Source organism: Tyto alba, unplaced genomic scaffold (genome assembly GCF_018691265.1).
Source record: "Tyto alba isolate M040663 unplaced genomic scaffold, T.alba_DEE_v4.0 Super-Scaffold_45, whole genome shotgun sequence".
Classification (NCBI taxonomy): domain Eukaryota; kingdom Metazoa; phylum Chordata; class Aves; order Strigiformes; family Tytonidae; genus Tyto; species Tyto alba.
The window spans coordinates 27,607,091-27,625,123 of NW_024881321.1; positions in this window are offsets into that span (position 1 = coordinate 27,607,091).

An 18,033-nucleotide genomic window follows, 5' to 3' on the forward strand; every position below is an offset into this window, starting at 1 on the left:
TCTACTGTAAGCAACTACGTCCCACTCCAAATATTCTCTGGTTTCTGGTATTCTGACCAAACAGCACCTCATCCCTGGTGCACGCAGCTTTAAAATGCTGCTCGTATTTTCAAAGCAGAGTTTAAAGTGAGTTTCGAGGAAGCAGGCTCCTTTCCTCCTCGTTTTGCTTTGAACCTAATAATCAGGTGGCGAGCCGAAGCGATTTTTTTTTTAAAAAAAAAAAGCAGGCGAAGAATGGTGGTTAGCCCGATAGCGATCTCCGCCTGAAAAGCTGCCTCCCGGGCTCCCCCCCATCACACACATCGCGTTGTCACGACCTGCTTCCAGCGTCTCCACGCGCAAACTTTGGGAGTTGACGTTTTTCCTTTGTGTGGGGTATCAGCCACCGACACCCCATCACTTGCAGCCGTCCCAAGGCGCCGGGCACGCTGGTGTCTTCAACAACACTAACCAGTTAGCAGGTTAACTTTTCTGCTGGGATGGAGTTCAGCAGGTTTGTGAGCGCTCCGAAGCCTTTCCCCGCTTGAGAAGTCTTTCCCTCTTCTTGAAGAAGTCGAATCCACCTGTAGCGAGAGAAGGAGTTTTACCCTGGGAGCTCTTTATTGTCCATAATACGCTAAATTCATTCAGTTGCTCGTACAGAGTGCTTCCAAATGCTCGGTATTATTATTTTTCAATAACATTCACTTATTATTAGAGCAGCTGGTAGCTCAAGCTCTAGTGAAGTGCCTGGCAAAGGATTCTATCATAAAACACTGGTTTCTAAGTTTATAGTTTCTAATTTGGCTGTGAAAGTGTGATTCTGGATGGAACTTGGCACTCAAATGCTCAGCTGGAGAGTAAACTTTTTATAATAAAAGCACTGGTTTATTGGGTTTGCTATTTTAAGTTAAAAGAGAATTAACAAAGTTTTTACTAGTTTGGGAAGTGTAGAGAAGTCCTGTACTTTTTTGAAAAATGAAATGTTATGATTTCAGTAAGGGTAGAATATGTTCTGCTTTTTTAGTATTTTTGTTTGTTTGTTTGTTTAATTATTTACTGAGCTATTATTTTAACAGCAAAGCCCAAGCTTTGTCTCTGTGCTTTCAGACACAGGGGTTGCTCTTGCAGGAACGCCAGACCTACATTTCACAAAACTGCTGGTGGCAGTTCTGAACAGATGGGATCCTTACTACTTTTATCTGTAAAGAAAAGTTTAAAATACAGCTTATTCCAATTTGCTAAGACACTAGATGAAATTTATCTAATCTGCATGCACTCCATTTGTAATCCAAGCTATTGTCATGTACTTTCATGACTCAATTTTTTTGCTGCTTTTTAATCCTGTTAGCTTTGCAGTGGTTATGCAGCTTGGGAAGAGTGATCAGAACAGCAGACAAGGAAGTCTTAGAACAAAAAAAGAAGGAGGTGGGTGGTTACATGCTAGTCCTTGACTGCTAGGTGACTAGTCACTGTCTGGGGATGTGAAGGCGAGAATTAGTCTCATTGCAGAGTTCCTGGGCAGGCTTGGATGTTCCAGAAGGGAACAGCTAAATACTTCTTGAGCTACTACTGATAGCTCATCAAGTTATGCAGATGTGTGAGCTTCCCCTCCCTCACATGATGAAGTCAGAGCTGATATGGATGGAGGCTGCTGGCTGTCCAGGGTCCAAGTTTTCCTGTTTGAGCAATCGCCTACAGCTCTTCTTCAAAGGAGCTGAGCAGTGCTCACGGTTCCTTTTTCAGATGAAATGGTCCTTAATGTTGTGGTGCCACTGCTTTGTTTGACTGTATAGTGTGGTTTTATAGTTCACTGTTAGGAAAGGTGAGCCTTGCTTTTTGGTGTCTTCTACTACATCCTTCTTTATATTCACATGCTCTTAAAATGTTGCCAGTCCCTGACAAAGGTCAGGAATCCTTAACTGATGTCCCCACATCCTAGGCTGATCTTGCTCACCTCCCTTCTGACACACTGCTTCCCCTCTGCTGTTGTCTGGTGGGCAGACAAGGAGTGAGGGCTGAGTGCCCTCTAATCTAGTGGGTAGGAGACTGTTCTGCAAAGGGATCCTCACTGTGTAAAGGTAAATTAGATTGAGTGTTCTTGGAGTAGATCATGAAGCTTTTTAACCAGGAGATCTTTTCAGAGGGAGAGACACCTCTGAAGATTTTTACATTTAAATTCAATTGAAACTTTATACTGACAGTGATCATCTTGTTCTTAGGGCTGTCCAGCAGGCATAGAGGATTTTTTTTTCCTGGAATAACTGCATTTTATTTTATATATAAATATTTATTTTAATGACCAATCTAATTTTGTTCAAGGATGGTTCATAACCATAAACCACACAAGGTTGTTTTACTAGTCATGTGTGCTAGACAGGTCCCAAAAAATCCATTCAATTGTGAAGACAAAGTCTCCGATAGAACTGGATAAGACTGTGGTTTGGAAAACTTTGGCAGGCACTTCAGGATTTGTAAGTGCACACAAGGAGGCTAAAAAGATCAGTGTTTGGACCATTCTCCTACAAAGAAAAGCTAAGCAAAAGCTATGCCTTCTGATTATAATGACTGTTTAATTAGCTACAAACAAATAGGGAATGGGGGCCTATAATGCAACGAATTTATGTCTCTTGCTGGACATAAATTCATGGCCTTTCTTTATGTACAGTGTCTTGTTTATCTGTTTGTAAGAACGGGTAATTTCTGGGTTCTATTTGGTTAGGAGGAATCAAAATGTCTGTTCTTTAATACCAAGTCACTCAGGAAAGTTCAAAGTTAATGATCATGAGCCAGTTCTAGAGATCAGATAGAACTAAACACGGAGGGTGCCTACACCTACACACCACACCTACATTAGTACCCGCACCTGTATTTTAGCTCAGATAAACAGTGCCACAGCTTTCCAAGCAAATCTCTTCACTGTCCTCACTCACCATGAGCTGGTTTCCATTGAGGAGGAGTTTCAGATGCAACTAGACTGGAAGATTCTTCAACTGCCAGTGGAAGTGTGGTCTGCAAAGAGTCTAACTCAACCTAGAATAGCATAAAATGGCCGATATTTCATGTTCTTGATTCAGAGAGCTGACAGTTCCGCTTTTTGCATCCACTTCTTTTAGGTGCTTCAGGATGAGCTTCTCTGCCCCAGGGTAGAAAAGGCACTTCTGCCTCTGCATGGGTGTTCTGCTGCAAAGGAGTCCCTCCACTTTGTGAGTGCTCTGTGAGCAAAGGCATAAGTAGTCAAAAACCAAGGACCGGGGAGTTCCTGGTTGCCTGGCCTCCATCCTTGCCACAGCCTTTGGGGTTCTGCTAGGCCTTACATCATCCTCACGATAGACTGACTTCTCACGGTTCACATTAGGATCTATACTGTCTTCCCTTGGCATGGACATTGAACAGAAATGATTCTAATTTTCTGAAGCTGGTTGAATAGTTAAATCTCACTGTGATAAACATAGATTTTTCCTTTTCCTCACTTAAGTGTATAGTTTCAATAATTATAATTGCTAGACTATTTTTTTTTTATATCCAAAGTTAGATTTTCTTGCTTTTTAAGAAGCAAGCTATTATTTTGAATAACTTGTCTCTATGAGTGCTTGACAGGCGTGTGTAATCACCTTTTAATAAGCAAACAGACTACTACTACTACTGCTACTACTACTACTAAACTATGAAACCGTGAGATCTTTTACTTCTTAAGCATCATAAAGGTTTCTGATGGAGTATATTATCCAGTACTGGACTTCAAAAAAGATGAGAAGTCATTGAACAGAATGCAGCAAGACTGATCAGAGGTCTAAAAAATGTGATTTACCAGAAAAGAGTAAAAGCAGTGTTGTTACTTGATCTGGAGAGGAGAAGGTTTAGGAGACAAACTGGTCTTTAAGGGTATAAAAGGTAAATGCAAAGACAAAGGGATTAAATTCTGTATGTGGGGAGAGACAAGAGATAATGAGCTTAAGATGTGAATTCAAGTTAAATGCTGGAAAAAGCAAGCTGCAAATAGTGAGGATAGATATTCAGAGCCTCCACTTGCCTAGGGAAGCTGTGGGAACACTGAGGGGCATTGAGAGCAGGTAAAACTGATTTTGCAAGAGTGACAAAGCCCAGAACAGGAGGCTGCTTCTGCCTGGCTTTGTATTGGTCTATGACATGGGGAGAATCAACTTTGACTTAGTTCTTCATGCGATCCTTTTTGCTCTTCAGAGCCCAGGCATCCTACCAGTTCACAGCCCACGTTTTTGCTGTTCCTCTCCTACCCACATGTGTGACCTGCATCACTGCTACCCCCTGCCCCCTTGCCAAAATGCTCATATATAAGCATGTCATCCATCAACATGCTGAAGGAATTTCCTTTTCTTTCTTTTTTTTTTTTTTTTTTTTTTTTTTTTCCTATCGGGTTTAGTTGGCACTGGCCTCCTTTTTCTTCTTATCACAATTTTAATATTGTCTGTGAGAAGTCCTGTTCCTGATACAGCTTTGCTAATTTTTTCTTTTTTTTCACTTTATCACCTTTTAATTTTGTTTCAAATCTCTGCTGAAAACACATTTTCTGCATTGCTTCTACCTGAGTTTCTCTTCCAGCTGTCTTCCCTATATCTATAATTACAATATTTAATTTTATAATTTATTGTATTATCATTTATATGAAAATTTTAATGAAAGTTATTTGAATTGCATTATGCTATGCAACATGAAAAAATGGAGGGTCATCATTGTTTGACAGCATTGGCACAAAATTCTCAGTGGTGTACCAAATCAGTGACAATTTTGGCCCTTAGTGTGTAAAATTCATTTAAGGTATCTTTGCCTGTACTATGCAAGGAAGTTTGTAACCTTTTACAGACATTTTATTTACTTCCATGATCTTCTCCCATGTGAGGATGCTTATTATCAGTGATGTAAAAGATACAGGCATTTTTCATTAGTGTTTCATATGGAAAATCTGACTTCTATTACTTTCTATAGAAAGAATAAGAGAGCAGAACATCTATTAAGCAGTAGATCTATAAAAGAGCAAGGAGTTTTGCAGCATTGTTGGAGACACCTTTTAATTTCAGTGCAAAAAATAAAATCAAAATTTCCAGAAGGAGTTCTTTTGGTTTTCAGTTCTCTTGTCAACTTTCTTACATTTTATCAGATGTTGTTTATAGAGTATGAAGAAGGTTATGCCAAAAATACTCATTTGCCCAGAAAGTAAATAATTCAAACTTGAATCCTCTAAAAGACCGAAAAAGAATTAAGTACAGATCTTTCAAAGTATGAGGGTGCATAATTTCAATTGATTTTAATTCCCTCAAGGAGATTCAATGGGATTTTATGCCCTAAATTCCTTGAAAATATCTGTATACTCTGAATGGAATCAGCCCAAAGCACTTTTATGCTTTATGATAGAAACAGATTGTTGTATTGTTTCTTGTCCACCCCCTCCAGTTTTTTAATGCTTCAACTGTTTTCCAAGTAGGATGGTTAAACAATGGTTATAACAAAGACTATATAAAGTTCAATTTTCTTGGATTTATCTGGGTCTTTATTCCGTTTTACAAATGGAGCCCAGTCCTGATGGGCTAGGAGTTACCTGAACAAGTTTCCATGAGATAAGCTAGTGTGTGAACATGCCCACATAGCTCCTCAACGATAAGTGCCTATGTGCATAGCAAACTCGGGATAAAGGAAGGAAAATAACTGGAAATTATGCTTCAAATGACAAAATGACAGAACATCCCACATGCACTGTAAAGTAAGAATATGGAATGACTGGCAGTTACAATGGTGTCGATGATGTACTATGAATTTATAGCTTTCCTCCCAGGGACTTGCTCTTGTGCATATAGCCATTATGTAGCAGCAGGCAGCTGGAGATGATGCTAAAATGAAAACTCATGGATGGCCTGGCCATGGTCTTTTGCTGACTTGTCAGATGTGCCACATGTTTTTTTGCAACACACAGAAAGACAAGAAACACATCACAGCCATAAGATACTCTACCTCTGCTTTTCACCCCAAAACCTTACTGTTTTTAAAGCACGTGTTAAGTGCCCTTCTTTTTGAAAAGTAGTTTAACAAAGTTGTTAAATGCCAGAAAAAAGAATTGAATTAGTGGATAATCTTCTCTTTTGCTATAATCCTACAAAAATGCTGCAAGTACACCTATTAGATGTCCTAATGCTTCTGTACAGCAAAGCAATAGCAGAACCTTTTGACCAATGAAACACCATATGCTCTCACTTGCTTAATTTGAAATAGTGTCCCTGTTAAAAACATCAATAAAGCTGTTATCTTGTAGTGGAGCCGTACTTTTTAAAAAAAGTTAATGGAAACATAAACACAACGTATGACCCCAGCCTGTTAAAACGAATGGAAATGTTGCTGTTGCCTCATGGAAAATGTGAAACTGGTGTCCTTTTCTTCTCCTGATCATTACATGGACAGGCAAAGTGTAAAGCACCTTCATACAATCCACATCAGCATTAGTGTTGGGATTTTTTTGAATAGGATTATTAAGAGGTTTTTTTGTTTTTTGTTTTTTTTTTTTTTTTTTCCCCAGGTTTTGTGTGTGTGATAAAGAGATAGAAAATAAAAAATAGTTTACTTGTTTGCTGCAAAAAAACAGTGATCTTGGACATAACTAATACAGAAAGTATGCTTTATTCTCTAAAGAGCTCACTCAAAGCCTGCTGAAACATATGGGCTCTCCTAAGCTGCTCCCTCATGTTCATCTGAGGCAGATGGTAAATTAAACTGTCCAAACCAACTCTTTTGCGACCTTACTGTTGAGTTCAGGTCTTCCTAGCTAAAAGGCCAGTTCATTAAACCACTTTGTTGCCAGTCACCTATCCTCTGCTTATCTCTCTCCCTGTTTAATGGTATGACTGGTTATCTAAAAGATAAGGAGTCTGTTGAACTTTCAGTTCCTACCATTACTGGAAAGACTGAAAGTACATAATCTTTTTCCTTCAGAAGAGCAAATACCTTTCTCTTTCCTTCCTTATGTGCTAGTGCAATCCCTTCAAACGTAGCTATGCTTATGGATGTTTTGATTTTCTTAGTGGCAGAGGTAATTTAACAGGAGAATTTTACCTCAAAGTGTAGATGCAATTAGTTTATTTTGGCTCATAGCACAGAGAGTTTAAGACAAAACAATAAATTAAAACCGGCAGGATTCCTTCGGGCACTCTGACATTTTTCTTCTTCTTTTTTTTTTTTTTTTTTTTTTCCTTTTTCTTTTTGTATTTAACAGGAGGTGGCGGTTGTAACATTTGCAAAATAATAAGTACAATGAGTTGACATTGTGATATGATTACTTATGTAAGTGCTTAGACATACAAATACCTAAACACTAATGTCATTATTGAGAGTCATGGCAGTTATTCCAGCCAAGTTAATAAAAGATCATTACTATAACTATCTACACAGGACTGAACACGATGGGGAATCCAGGATATGGGAAGTCTCACAATACAAAATGCACTGAAACTTTATTCTTAGTGTATTTGTGCACATGTGATTGCTCTAACAAGAAATCAGAAATAATTCATTGGGTACTTGTTCTGTAGGGGTATTTAGAGAAAAAATACAAGAAAATTTTACTTTACTTCTCTCTGTATTCCTGCCCTCCCTATTTTCTCTGTTGAGGAAGCGAAGCACAGTTAATTTAAGCATGATTTCTCTGTAGTTTACATGCTCCTGGATCTTAACATAGAGATGTAAATAGCTGGGTGTGAACTTGCCAGGTATTATATTCAGCTGACACAAACAACCCAACCAGATAGTTCTGTGTAGATAACAAACTCATTTCTGCATTGGTTGGGAATTAGGGCTCAGGTGATTGTTGTTCTTTAATGATTATTTATTTAAATTGGTCTAATTCAAATATAGAGCTTGTCACAGGCTATGGCTGGCTGGACAAACATCACAGGTTGGACAAACCATTGGCTCAGGAATTTGTTCTCTTTCCCCATCTCACCTTGCACCCCTCAGCCAGAACTTTTCCATGGCACTCTGCTATCATTCCTTCTTTTCATCCAGAAAAAGCCTGCAAAAACAAGCCTTGCTGAGTTATGCAAGGACTAACAAATCTCAATTCTAGCAGGTAGGAGGAGAGGTAAATAACAAAGTGAATTTCAAAGTGGTGTCAGTGGGGATGCCTCACTGAATGGGTCTGCCTCCAATCTACCCATAAGACTTTTAGGCAGTATCTTATCCAGGCTCTTCGGTACAAAGAGAGCAGCTGTCCCTGAGTTAACCAGGAACAACTGCATCCAACACACCCACTAAAATGGATATTTCTTACTGAAGCCTAGAACTGAGACCAATACTGGTCTGAACATACAAGCACTCCACTCAAGCCCCTCATTGAACTGGGCAGCCACACTCTGCACTGATGAGGTTTCTGACAGAACCTAAGGATAGCTCAGTGCAAGACACATTGCAATGCCACCCGATGTCACTACAAGTGTTTCTAACCTCAGTGTCTAGATATAGCAGCACTGAGATAGGAACTGGAAGCCCTTTCTTCCTTTCTTATTTATTTTTTTTTGTTGTTGTTGTTTTCCCAAAAAACATCACTGCCAGAGAAGGATCTAATATAACCCTGAAGGATGCCTGCATTACCGCCTGAGGACCCACATGCATTCCCAGAACTTTCCTTCCAGAACCCATCTCCTCCTGCTCTCTCTGCACCAGCACTGAAATCTGTGATCAGATCAGTCGTCTGTTCCAGCTAAAAATCAGCCATCCTCAAAAGAAAGAAAACCCTGATTTTTCACCAGTCACACAAACACCCATTTGATGGCTAACGCTGGTGAACAAGAGGCTGTGGAGCAATGAAAGCAGAGATAAAGATGGGATCTTCAATCTGAGCAGCATCACAGTTTGAGATCAGTGTAACCCACTAATGAAATCTCATTCTATGTGTAAGTTACAGAAATTTGAGCAAGGAAGGCACCACATTTACCCTTCTAGAGAGGGTAGCATTGGCTGGAGTCAAAGCTATCATGAAGTTAAATTCTCCTCTGAGCTAGAAACATCACCATCACTCGCTCATAAAGCTGCTCTCCATCCTCAGCAGTCCTGCTGATCACGATTTCACAGCTGCCATGGTGGGAGGAAGTACACCTTTCTTTTTTTGCTCTGCAGCCAACACATAGTATTTCAAAATCAGATGTATTTGGCATAGGTCTGTCTTCACTAGTAGTTTGTTTGTATGCTATGTTTACTTATGGCAACGAAGTATTGGAGAAAGGTGTCTGGAGCTGGTTTATCAGTGATTATCGATGTGTAAGGCCATTACAGAGCAGCCTGTAACAGGCTTTCTCAGTCAATGGGATCTGGCCTGGAGCATCAGCAAAACATGAATGGAGCCTGAAGCTTGCCTTTTACCTCTGGAAACGAAGAAGGAAATATAGGTATGACTTCTATGTCCATCCCAGCCCTAACCAGAGAGGCTCTTGCCCAGTGGACTGGCACTGCAGTGGTATTTCTAGCCAGGGGGGGCAGTGGTGGCGCAGGTAAAAGGTCCAAAGAGGCTCCTTTCCCTCGCTCCTTACGCTCTTGCTCTGCTAGTTCACGAGTCTCTGGCGACCGGTTGGTTTTGAGACTAGATGTGCAGGAACGGATGGGAGTGAAGGGGGTGAAGCTCTCCTAATGTCATTCCTCACCTTCCTCACAAACAGATCTCCAAAGCTCCAGGCTCCTCATAGCATTGTAGTCACACCCAAACTCGTGATACTCAGCTTCCCACACCTCTCTCCCCATAAGCTCCTCAGGCTCTTCAGAGTCCTCTGATCCATGAGTGCTTCCGAGGTTCAAGCTCCTCCCAACTCTCCTAGACACCTTTCCAGAATTAAACATGCCCAACAAAAAGGAACACACTTATCCACAACATGGAAATCTGTTGCAGAAAAATTGCTATAGCTTCATATATCTCAGTGATTGAGTGTTTCATTAATAGCCTACGTGTCCGAAGATTGGATCAGATCCCCACTGAGCTGGCAAATTTCTGTGGAGAAATCCCTGGCAGCACATTTGTTTATCTTAGTCGACAATTTGTCTCATTGTCTCTAACATTGATGAAACCACAAATAGTGTTCCAAGATCATTTGCCTTGATAAAAATGACAACAAATTTAGGAAGCACAAATATGCAAGCTGCATTGAAATCTTTATCAGTGGCACCCAAAACCGAACTGGAACCATTAGCTTTCAAGGACAGACTATTAAAATAGGTTCTCCACCTCAACAAGATAAACCTGTCCATAATACATATTTGTGTCCATGAAGAAATCACTTTGATCTTGAAGGCAGTTCAATCAACAAATTAGGAAAAAAGAAAAAAAAATAATTGCTATGTGTTCATATAGGACATTAAGACAGTGTAAGCAAAGATACAAAGTTGAGGTTTCTAAAACTTGCACACAGGTGCTCCTGTTTAGCAGTGAAATGACTTGATTTCACTGTTGCCTAATTCTTCAACTTCAGTGTGAAACTCTACAGGAATTTCTTCTAGAAAATGAATCAGGGCATCAACATGAGGTTTTAATGCAAAGTAATTTATCTGCATTAATCTTACAGCCTCAGATCATTCAAGACACTTTTCTCAACTGTCCCCAATTAGACGAAGCACATGTATTTAGTCTTGATTAAAGTTATAGCTGTCCTTCCTAGCTCTTTCAGGTGTGTCTCAACACATTAATTGTCCCAGTGGCTGTTTCTTGCACCAGCCATGGAGCAATGGGCAGTGGCTGAGGTAGAGCACTCGATCAGCTGCTCCAGAGAGACCAAGTGCGTCGTCAAGCAATACTTCTATCAACGATCTCCAAAGCAGTTTGCAGACGATGGTCTTTATGTTTAGTTCTTCAAACTAATTGTCATATACTATGTCAATTATGTAAAAATACTCGTTCTACATCTCTGATGGCACTCATTTGTCTCTCACATCTTAGACTATACCCCATCCTGAGTTATATTACTTGTGTTGTGGGTTGGGTGAAATGTCATTGAAGCTATGGGCGTAACCACTGTCTTCTTTTAACACAGCTGTAAGAAACAGTTAAGCTGCTTTATGAAATAATAGCGACCTTCGCCCCAAACAAAAACATCTGTTACTGTTCAAAACCACACAGCACATACGTACGCTGCACAGGTTGAATGGGGTAGGAGAGGGGTTTAGCTGGCTATTGTTTTTAATGGAGCGGGATGTGTACGCATGTCTCTGTGTGTGTACGTGTGTGTGTAAGAGAGAAAGAAAATCCCCACAAGAATGGATACAGAGAAATGAGATAGAGCCTAAACAAAATATTAAGACTGTGGCCATCATAAAAAACATAGAAAGGAAACCTTTGAGCTGAATACTTGCATCTTCCCTTGCTCAGGGAACTGGGACTTCATAAAGTCTTTGTAAATAAATAGGTTTTATCAGAGAGATCTGATTCCATTTGAAATTTCTCTTTCTAAAGGAAAAAAACTCACAAGACCCTGAACTTCAATTAAGTGTTCAGGTCAAAAGGTATGAGACAAATCCCTACTGACCTGAAATCAGGAGAATTGCACAAGATGTAAGCCAGGCTGGAATCTGCCTCCATATTCAATATTAATTTCTCCCCGCCTATAACATGAACACATAAACATACAGAGAAAAAAAGAAAAGGATAAGGAGGGGGAAGAAAGGGAAGTAGAAAGAGAGCATATAAACCTCATAATTTCTCATATGTGCTCAGTACAAAATTACAATTTAATAATGCTTATCTCTTGAAATAGTAGATATTTTCCTTTTTAAAAATTAAAATAACTGTGATAAACAATAATTCAAGGTTTTGGATCTGACATAGGTTATATAGCTTTGGCTATAGGGATTCTTGTGTTATTCATAAGCCAGTTAAGCTTTGCACTTGTGTTGCAGAAGGATTGAATTATAGTTTTGCTGTAGATTATATTTCTTTGTATTATTCTATTTATATATATCTGGTTGCTCTATTATGCTATTTCTTCTTACTATCTTATAAACTGATTGGGACAGAACTCCTTTTCTATTGTGTGCGTAAGTGCCTGCCACAGTATGGATTTAAAAGCAAAATTAAAAACCTCGTATCCCAGGCTTAGAAAATCGTTGATGCTCTGTTGCTGCATTGTAATTCTGCCTACAGTTCTACCTACCTACATTCAGCTTATACAGAAAATACAATTAAATACATGGATTGTTGAGAAATGGGAATTATTTTCCACGAATCATAATGACTAAACTTTGCTCATTTCTGGCCCTGTATGCCATACTTGAGCTTTGCTGAGGAGAGCTTTTGATGACGCTCTTATGTTCTTAATACAATATGCTGTGTAATACCTAAGTATGTTCTCAGCTCAGTTGGCATCTTTGTTTGCTTTGGGGCTCTGTGCCTTTGTATCCTAAAATTATAGATGTATAATCCTTGCATTTGCTCTGTGACTTGAAACAAATAACATGTTATTATTTTCTGTGAGAGACCTAGTAGTGAGGGAAAATATTGAGTATTTTACTAAGCAATAAAATGTTCTTTAAGAGATAATGCATCTTAGCGTAAGGCAGATTCTAATACTGGTCTTTTCTTACACTGCATTTGTTGAATTTGGTATTCATGAAAGTGGGACTCATGAAATGGACTAAATCCAAGTACAGTGTGGGCAGGTGCTGTGCAAGCTTTCCCTCCCTGCTTCTCCCAGTCCCCCTTCATCTCAGTTTGTTGCTGTTTTTACACTGTATCCCCTTACGGCAGAAATGTGGTGTCTTTCATGTGTGGACAAACATTTGCTGAGTTCTGAGATGAAACCTCCACATTTTTTTCCCTGTGCGGGGTCTGAACTGGGGTTTTTACAGGTGAGAAGCCGGTGCTCCGACACAGCTCCCCACCCCATGTGAACGGAGGGGGAAGAAGTAAAGCATCAGACCCTGTTGCCTCTTTTTACTCTCCTCCACACCCAGAAAACATACATAGTATGCAGCGAAAGCCCATTTCTAAAGAACTTGGCAAAAGACATTTGTTAATAGTGGTAGTGTTCAAACAAAGGTTTAACAGGAATACTCTTAGCCTGTTTTGGGGTCTTCAGTTAAATAAGGATGGCCTTTTATAGTCATCTGACTGTAAATTACATATGAATCCCGTGATCTCTGAATTCATGTGCCCTAACTGTGTTCCTCCAAATAGCCTTTAAAAATATTTTTGCACATTTTGTGTGTATTTATATATTTATAATAAAAATGTAAATGAAAGAATCAAAACCTGGTAGCTTTACCTCATAATACTTCACTTGAAGCATACAGGCAGAGAGTAAACATTAGGAAAAAAAAAAAAAGTATTAGTAGCTCTAGGAAGCATAGAGTGTTTAATATCCAGATTAAATATTGGTGGAGCTTGAGCTCCTTTTCTGTCAGTCTATCACCTGCTGTTGTAAAAGACTCCTGTCACATATCTCCTGACCAATTATGTCTGCAGTAGCTTGGGAAGAATCCTCTCTCCGGCTGCTCATGGTGCTGTGGGCGATGAACAGGAGACTGCCCTGAATTATTCTCAGGGTAAACCCTTTATGGGTTTTAGAAACAATTAACTTATCTTTTTTCTACTAGTCCAAAAGCTTTATGGGTAGCACAAATGTAAATTTATTTTAACCTCAAATCCAATGTATAATTTTTGTGGAACTGGAAGTAGGGAACCAGTGTGATTGGAAGATACATTTCAATTAATTCTTCCTCCGACGCTTTATCTTCTCGGCATCAGAACCTTTTATAGTGTTAAAATTAACAATTATGCAGCTGATGGCTGGCTGAAACCACAGGGGATCTGGAAAGGGCCTCAGATAACACAACATGTATAAATCATTCAGGAGAACAATTCATGAAAGAAAAGTTATCTGTGTTTTGGATGACATTGGAAGAACTAAATAGGAGTCAATTTGAGGAAGGGACATTTTGCTCCATTGTCCAGCCTGGCTTTTTTTTTTTTTTTTTTTTTTATTGTGTTGTAATATACATTTTCAAAATTAATTAACCATTAACAGCAAGATAAATGTTTCTTCTTGTGTTAGGGAAATGCTGGCCTCGGCGGTGAAAGATTATTTCACATGAGCAGCACTCTTCAAGAAAGCTGTTGCCAGATAAGGTGGCGACTGTACTTTGAAGAGGAACAATAAGAAGTGACAGACAAGACCGTGTTTACCAAACTGAATAAAGGACTTGCAGGTTTCCACTCACCACTCAGTTACCTAAGCCCAGGGAATCAAGGCTGGAGTGCTGTTTCACCAACCCAGATCAGTAACAAAGTGGTAACTACTTCAGAATATAATAACATGCAGTGAAATCTTACTCCAGGTGCTAATGAATGACATTTTTTTAATTTCATTTTTATGAAACATTTAAAAAATGCGTTGTTGGAACTGCTCTTGTGTTTATGCATTTGGCAGCTGTGGAGTAATTTTGTTCCATGCTTTTTTTTTAACATTCAGACTTTTGATTACAGGTTGGGGTGTGAATGCAGCATGACTTGAATGTGAAATCCTTCTACTTCAACCAGGCCAGAAATGTAGAAATAGGAAGATGTTCTTGTTCTGCAACTTAGAGAAGATCTAAATTTGGCAGCCGCACTGTACCCAGAATGGCATGGGATTCGTGTGCATGCAATGCTCCGAACCACAGTCCCTAAAGAAACGAACTCCTGGAGCATCGTGCCAACCCATCTCGTCTGGAGAAGGCCACTGGAAATAGGAATCTTTTCCCGCTTTTGCCTCTAATGCTGCAGAGCTGGCAGAGTTGGTACCTCGAGTATAGGGCACACTGCTTGTGACCTTTGATTTAGTGCTCAATTTTTCTCGCTTTTATGCTGTGCAAACATAGAGGATGCTACAGTCCTGAACCCAAATATTTATAGAGTTGAGGTTTAGAACAATCCTGCTGTCTGCTTACAGCATCGGCAGTCTCTTTGTAGATGTGAACAGTGCGGATCAACGCTGCCAGGTGAGCGTCTGAACAAGTTCAGCAGGAAACAGGAATAAGAACAGAATGTGCATGCTTCATATATATAATGGGATTGTTGCTTCATTCTGTCACAGATATATCAAGCCATTGAAGTGGATTTATGTTAGAGAACAACATTTTAACAGAATTTGTGATGCGCATGAATGCACATACGCACACAAATATGCAGACTGTATTTACACGTGTAAATATATACGGAATACTATATAAAAAAGGTTACTAGATACAGTATTTGTTTTAACAGACATTACTCCTATGAAATTCAGAGTGTAAGTTTTCAGCCTGTGCCTAATCATCTGCTATCTATTAAACTTTTTTATAATGCAGATGATTTTTATTTTTCTCATCTGTAGTTATTTCTACATGTGAGCTCTTTACATCTTCAGGTTCTAGCAACAGTATCAATTGGATGAGGATACATAACAGATTTCTAATTTATATTACACAGAAATTCATATCCATGAGTATATTTTACTAGAACATATAAGCATCTTTTTGCCGTTTAAATCCAAATTGATCAAATAGAAACTTTATGGAACACAGGTGCAGAAAATATTTGGTTCAAATCAGATTTTTGCTAAGTAACAGAAAAATATTTGATAATGTGTGAGGGGAGAATCCTTTGTGTTAATTTTGACATACATGTAGTCACTGCAGGGTATATTTTCTCTTAATGACCATCAGTAGATTAGATTAATCTAAAAGTGCTATGGAAGTAACACAGACCTTCGTTATGTATGTTGTCCAGAAGATCTTTAGAGAGGTCTTGGGAAGTGTACCTTATCAGTTATGCTAAGTAATGATGCAGTAATAGTGCCTAATAAGGTGCACACACATACACACATCTGTGCAACATTTGGCAAAATCCATTTGTCTCCTGATGGCCTACAAAAGTGGAAGGCTGAGATTCTTTATTGTGTCTACCTGTGCCACAAAGAATGTGCAAATCAGGGACCAGCTCACCAAGCTTTACCCCAATGAAAAATTTCTTCCCTGCTTGGGGAAGTTTTTCCTCTCTCCAATTTATTTAATTCTTCTCAGGATATCTGGCTCCACTTTTTTCTTTACAAGTTTCAGGAAACTGAGGTTTGAAGGGGCATTTCTTGGTTTTGATTTACATCATTAACTTTCCTCAGTGGTGAAATTAGGTTTGCCTTTTTTCCTTTGGCTCAGCAGTCCTGGGAAAGTCAACGTAGTCCTTGATCATGTAGCGACAGAGAAGTGTGGTTTGAAAGACAAAGGCACTGGTGGAAGAATTCTTGCTGAGGCATTTAAACTGGTAACATCCTTCCAAGCCCGCCCTTTTCCTCTGCTAGGAGTTAACACGTATGGAGCTGGAATGGCTGATATGAATGTATCTCGGCTTCTCACCTTTGGCAGTTTCAAAACTGATGTTTTAACATAAACTCTAACTGATGGATGTTCGTCCCGCTATGTCAAGCTGAAGTTGAGTTGATTTCAGTGTCCGCTTGGTAGATGGAAACCGCAAGCAGAGGTATGGGCAAACCGCTGGCACCATTGCTAAATACCGGACAAGCCATCCATCAGAGCCTTAAGGTTTCTTGAAACGCAATCCTTGCTCTAAGACTGTCCTCTCTTCTGCAAGAAACTCTGCTTAGATTTTTCTGTTTAGTTTCCTCACTTTAAACTGTGATGATAAAAAGTATTCATTTAGTTCTGTAAGGAGTGATTAATAAACATGGGCAAAAATCCAATTGCAGCTTCATTTCACCAAAAATGCAGATTTAAGTCAGCTGACATGCTTTACATTATTACAGCTTTTTTCAGCAAATCTTTTCCAGTTAAAAAAAATAACCACATTTGTTAAAATGACTGTTTCATTTAGCATTTTCTAAAAGGATGTTTTCAAATCTGTATTTTAATTATATTCTTAATGTAAATAAAACCTGAAAACAGCACCAGCCATTTTGCTGTGAGTCAAATGAACTTTTCTCCAGATTTTTCAGAACTGACAATGCAATGAAAAATTATTCTCCCAGTTCTATTATATTAGTTGTACTCACAGTTCATATTTTAATTTGTGTATCCATCCACATAGTCTGAAACCCTCAAAAATATTTGTGCTTTAAAAGAAGTCTCAGAAAAAAACTTTACCCTCACATAACCTCAAATAACAAAGATAGGAGAGGCAGAAGTTGGCTGTAAGGAGCGCAAAGACAAGGGGGGGACAGGAAGAAAGGGGACAGTGAAGTAAACCTCTCCTTGTGTGAGAGTATTACCTTCACTGTTGCTGAAGTCACAGTGCATTTTACAGGTAACCTGCAACTTACACACATGATTAGTTATGGTAAAGCATTTGCAGGACACTTGGAAAACACAAAATGCTGAGTGTTGCTCTTATGGATAATGACAGTTGTATCTCCACCAGGCTGGATGGCTGCTTTGCATGACCGTGCAGAAGGAAAGAGCGGTGTCCTCTACAGGAAAACCAAAGGTCCTAGAGTGCCTTACTGGCTGGCTTGGTGCTTGCGAGCCAATCCCAGAAAAGATGCCAGAACATAAAATGTGACACAGGTAAAATCTAGGCTTTAAGTCCAAATTTTCTACTGTGAAAAGCTCTGCTAAGCTGATGTTCATAACTGGCTCAGGCCAGCCTGGGTACCTCACTGACTCTCCAAGTGCCCAAAAGCAGTGGTAGCTGCTGCTCTGGCTAGACCCTTTGCTTATAAATACATAACTCCTGATTGTTTAATCTGTTGCTTGGGGCGCTGAAAACCCCTGCTCACTTGCCTTGGACTCCTCTTGAGGCAGGATCTAGGAGGGTGAGCAAAAAGGGTGGGCAAAAAGGTGGCAGCACCTTGCTGGCAGGGAGCTTTGAGACCATGTGGGGAAGAATCCAGGATTCGCTGAGCTGGAAAAAGCAAAGAGCTGCACATATCATTATGCAAGTCAGTGGTCAGGCCCTGAACTTTGCTCTGCTAGAGGGAAAACAGTGATTTTAGTCCTTGCACCTTCCCATGTGGTGTATTTTATCCAACCTATGTTTAATGTACAGTACATAAATGGCCATTGGTAGGAACAAAGGCCAATGATCTCCCC